We start from the raw sequence: 6,000 nt of genomic DNA, 5'->3' as shown, positions 1-6,000 counted from the left end.
TCCCTCGTTCTGTTTGGGAGTGGAACAGGGAGAGGAGATGCTGGTTGTGGTACGAGGTACCCTCCGCCACGCACCGTATGGTGGATTGCGGAGTATGAATGTAGATGTAGATGTAGATGTAGATGTAGAAACGGGATGAGACAGCTAACGTTGACGCGCACGGGTCATCCGACCACAAGGGAGACAGTGGATTCACTCAACGTGATTTGCGCTATCAGCGCTCTCCACCTGCCCTTGTAGACTTTATTTGGCTCGCAAATCACACAGTTTCTTTACGAAAAGAAAATATCTGCGTTAACTCTGTTCTTAATGGTCGAAAAAGAGCGTCTCTAATGACCTGGTTATCGACGATACGCTAAACACTAATCTCCATCCTCGAAGAAGAGCGGAGAAAATCGCGAAGGATATTCTGGACAGGTTGATGGCCTGACGGGTGGATTGGTGGTAAAGAAACGCTACAGAGTACCGTACAACGATCAAGATACATACTATTAGAGGTTATTCGTTAACTTAACCGAATTTTTATCACATTTTCTGTTTTAAATTGAATGTAGTTAAAGTATAGTGTATAACGTCAGTTTTTGCGTGCGTAATATCCACACACTTGATGTTGCATTGGCTACCTGCAGCTCTGAAATAGAGTACTTCATCACACAGATTTCAAGATCGAGATTCCTTTCGTAATTACATTCGAATAGAAGAGGAGATTTTTTCGAAGCTGCTTACCATTACTGAAAAAGATAATTACCGTCAACAACCAAAAACAAGCCGTTTCATAATAGCACAAACTTCCGGCGTGTAAGTTATGTTTAACTTCACACATAGACTGTCAATCACTTTAAAATTTATGGCCGCTGGGGAAACATTCCAGTCGTTTGCCTTCGCAATAAGAGCTACGGAAAATGCATTGGGCCGGCCGTTGTGCCCGAGCGGTTCTAGGCGCTTCAGTCTGGAACCGCGCGACCGCTACTATCGCAGGTTCGAATTCTGCCTCGGGCATGGATGTGTGTGATGTCCTTAGGTTAGTTAGTATTTCTAAGTCTAGGGGACTGATGACCTCAGATGTTAAGTCCCATAGTGCTCAGAACCATTTGAACCAATTGATTTGAAAATACATTATATTAACATATAACATCGAGTTTTGAAATTATACAGCTATCAAATGAATAAGAAAGGGGTAAAAGAAATCGGAAGTAGGTGGACGTGAACCTGATATTTTTCTCTGCATAATTCCAGGCTCCGATGCTATCAACTGCGCACAGATTCAACGCAAATATCGCCGATCCCTATACGGCTTACACTGTCTAAAGACTGTATCTACAAATGTCATTATTTGATATTTAATAGGCAAATTGTATCAAAAAGACGCGCTTTTGATAGATCATCGTTGTGCCATTGAACTGAAACAGTATATTTTCTTGCTCTCAAGTTACAAATGGTTCAAATGACTCTAAGCACTATGGAACTTAACATGTGAGGTCATCAGTCCCCTAGACTTAGAACTAGTTAAAACTAACTAACCTAAGGACATCACATCCATGCCCGAGGCAGGATTCGAACCTGCGACCGTAGCAGCCGCATCTCAAGTTACAACGCTACAAAGATCAGTTAGAGGAAGTCTCTACCCACGGAATGTGGTTTCCTGTCATTTTCTTATAACAAATTGTACTAAAACAACACGTTATCGAGAGATCCTCAGTTTCCCGATGCTTTTAAACGGCTTACATTTATACGGCAGCTGCCATGTTCTGCCTGTGATGTAAAACTATGTCGCATCTCATTGGCTACGTTCCTCTCCACGAGGCAAAAATCTGACATGCCAGTTTCCTTTTTTCACCTTCCGCAGTATAGTGGAACATGGACTACTACGCTGTTTCGTCACCAGTTCCTCGTCCACGTTCCTTTTCACGTCCCGTGAGAGGACGGCTTAACTCCCTATGGTAGGGATATTCAATCCCTTAACACCTGACCGCTGGATGCTCCTGAAGCCAGTCCTTACGGCCTGCACAGTCGTCTACATTTACATATACCAAGTGCGCACTCAGAGATGACATTCAGTGCAATGACTGAAGGCAGAAGCATAGGCGACAAAAGACCGATATTCATTTGTTTCAGGTCATCACCAACCTTAGCCCAGCATAGAATGCAGTGTGCACTACTATTGTTGTTGCCACTCTGTATTATCTTGGCTGTGCTGAGTTTTGTTTCGTCTGTCGTGACTCCAAGTGTCACGTCTAGCTTTGTGTACGCTACAAAAACAAACGGCTTGCTGATCTCAGCGCTGTCTGCTATGAAGTCAGACTACACTGGTGGCAAGGAAAGCTCGTCCTGAAATGAGTTTTCAGGGGCGTGTGGGCAGCAGAGGAAGGAAGTTCTGCTTACAGAATCTAAATATTTTCGACAGCCGGGGGGAAAACGGTGGTGCAAATGGAACAAGCCGCGTTTTCCTCGCGAAATGCTGACACTACACATACAGCACCTAACGGCAGTCACTTCGTAACGCCTACGGTATATGCAGGTACTGCATTGGAAGACTGCCAATGTCGCCAGGGGCCGGACACACAACACTCGTCGTCCGAAGTCAACAAACATCAGGCGATTCAGAATAGAGTCCTGCATGACCGAGTAAGCGAGCGCAAAATACGAGGTGAGGCGAGCACACCCTAACTGGATAGGCTGCCCGCACTAGTTCTAGTGACCGAACATAAAAAGCAGTGACCGAATACATAGCACGTATCTTCAAACACACTACGCATGTCATTATCCGTGTGAGACTGCAGCTAGTAAGGGCTTCTCATTTGCGGTGTCTCTCTGTCTGTAATCATGCAGCGGGAAGAAGCCAGTGCAGTAAGACGTAAGATTGAAACCAATGTTTACACATTGAAGAAACGGGAAGGTCTAAAAAGCCAAGTATGGAGTACATTTCAGTTAGTTGAAGACGAAAACAGTGCGTCTACTGGGTGCGTATCGTGCATAAACTGCTCCACATTATTCTGTTTGCAGTCGGGAACCACTCATTTAAAGAAACACAGTTGCATGAAACCTCAAAAAGATACAGCTCCTTCAGGGATACCGGCAGTAATAAAAAACTGTATTACAGCAAAGTGTGTTGCAATGTGTGCTAAAGATATGAGACCTTTTAATGCTGTTTCCGGTGAAGGTTTCACAGAAATAGGCCAAGAATTAATACATCTAGGTGCGCATTATGGAGAAGTTAACGTGGCAGATGTCATGCCACATCCCTCTACTATAAGCAGACATGTCAAAAAACAAACATAATGCTTTCTGTTATTTCTGAAGTTATTAATAAAACATGTGCTGCGACAGTTGACATGTGGACTGATTCGCATAATCAGATGCACTGTTTGACGCTTACAACACATTACATTAACACAGATTGGTCTCTTGTGAACAATGTTTTATATACAATGATGATATCTTAAAGTGGTGAAGCAGACATGAAACAAATCTGCCAGGTCTGGCTGCAGTTTCAAGACGTATTTTATGTATCCCAGCAACAAGCGCACCTGGTGAAAGATGCTTTAGTAAAGCCGGCATGCTACTAACAAATCGCCGCAGCCAAATAAATGCGGAACGCGTTAGTGATTTACTGCTGATCAACAATAACTATAATTTTGTTTCTGTTGAAAACAAGTGCAACGTATGACAAGTTAAGTATGTAAATGTATAATGTTCTCTGTACGCATTCTTTATGAAGTTGGTACATTTTCTGTTTGAAAATGAGACTCGTCCTTTATCCGCGATTGTACTGAAATATTATTTTACTTTGCAAGCGATTTATGAATTTAGCTGTGTCACGTACCGGTTCTTGGAAACGTTACTTTTGTATCAAAAGAGAGAGAGAGGCAGAGATAAATACAGTGTGTGTGTGTGTTTGTGTGTGTGTGTGTGTGTGTGTGTGTGTTCAGACGCCAACACTAACTTCAAACTTCACGAGATCCGTACCACTTCACGAATTTTTTTAAGCTTTCTGCGGTTGGCTTCAAGGGTGGGCTGAATTTCAGTTGGGCATTTCCTGCTTCCACTAACAGAATTTGTCTGAAAAGTACCGTTTCCTGCTAGTGGGTGTTGGAGAACACCTGCTTTCGCGAGAAAGTCACTTATACTTACACTATATTACGAGGAATAGGGACTTCTGCCACCTAATGATATTAAAATTAATCATTGGTGAATGTTGAAAATGTCTGCCAGACCAGGACTTGAAACTGGATTCTGCGCTTCTCTAGAACAGTTACCTTAACCCTCTCGTCCTTCGGGACTCACTTCCCGGCCAAAGCAAATTCTCAAATTACCACGCGCAAGTAGTGCCCTGCCCATTAGCCCCACTAGTTGTAGCATTGCCTAGTCCCACAGGTGTTCGGAAGATACTTACATTCACACCGAAAGTACCTAGAGCCCCTCTCAGTCATATGTATACATACATTTTTATTGGAATAGCACCCCAACTTTGTAAGTAACGGGGAAATTCTGTCTGTACCTCAGGTGTAGGTGATCTATATTGATCTACATTGATTTCAGTATGTCTCCAGTAGAATCTAATTCATCATATCAGCAGGTCACCTACATCTGAGGTATATGTATACCTCAGGTGCATCATAGTATAGCTATGTTGTATATGATCTGCTGGACACACCAGACCCTAAACACACACACACACACACATATACATATATATATATATATATATATATATATATATATATATATATATATATATGTATGTATATATATATATATATATATACATGGTGTTTCAAAAATGACCGGTATATTTGAAACGGCAATAAAAACTAAACGAGCAGCGATAGAAATACACCGTTTGTTGCAATATGCTTGGGACAACAGTACATTTTCAGGCAGACAAACTTTCGAAATTACAGTAGTTACAATTTTCAACAACAGATGGCGCTGCGGTCTGGGAAACTCTATAGTACGATATTTTCCACATATCCACCATGCGTAGCAATAATATGGCGTAGTCTCTGAATGAAATTACCCGAAACCTTTGACAACGTGTCTGGCGGAATGGCTTCACATGCAGATGAGATGTACTGCTTCAGCTGTTCAATTGTTTCTGGATTCTGGCGGTACACCTGGTCTTTCAAGTGTCCCCACAGAAAGAAGTCACAGGGGTTCATGTCTGGCGAATAGGGAGGCCAATCCACGCCGCCTCCTGTATGTTTCGGATAGCCCAAAGCAATCACACGATCATCGAAATATTCATTCAGGAAATTAAAGACGTCGGCCGTGCGATGTGGCCGGGCACCATCTTGCATAAACCATGAGGTGTTCGCAGTGTCGTCTAAGGCAGTTTGTACCGCCACAAATTCACGAAGAATGTCCAAATAGCGTGATGCAGTAATCGTTTCGGATCTGAAAAATGGGCCAATGATTCCTTTGGAAGAAATGGCGGCCCAGACCAGTACTTTTTGAGGATGCAGGGACGATGGGACTGCAACTGGGGCTTTTCGGTTCCCCATATGCGCCAGTTCTGTTTATTGACGAAGCCGTCCAGGTAAAAATAAGCTTCGTCAGTAAACCAAATGCTGCCCACATGCATATCGCCGTCATCAATCCTGTGCACTATATCGTTAGCGAATGTCTCTCGTGCAGCAATGGTAGCGGCGCTGAGGGGTTGCCGCATTTGAATTTTGTATGGATAGAGGTGTAAACTCTGGCGCATGAGACGATACGTGGACGTTGGCGTCATTTGGACCGCAGCTGCAACACGGCGAACGGAAACCCGAGGCCGCTGTTGGATCACCTGCAGCACTAGCTGCGCGTTGCCCTCTGTGGTTGCCGTACGCGGTCGCCCTACCTTTCCAGCACGTTCATCCGTCACGTTCCCAGTCCGTTGAAATTTTTCAAACATATCCTTTATTGTATCGCTTTTCGGTCCTTTGGTTACATTAAACCTCCGTTGAAAACTTCGTCTTGTTGCAACAACACTGTGTTCTAGGTGGTGGAATTCCAACACCA

The sequence above is a fragment of the Schistocerca cancellata genome, chromosome 1 (assembly GCF_023864275.1).
Source record: "Schistocerca cancellata isolate TAMUIC-IGC-003103 chromosome 1, iqSchCanc2.1, whole genome shotgun sequence".
Classification (NCBI taxonomy): Eukaryota; Metazoa; Arthropoda; class Insecta; order Orthoptera; family Acrididae; genus Schistocerca; species Schistocerca cancellata.
Note: the sequence above shows the minus strand (reverse complement) of the source record.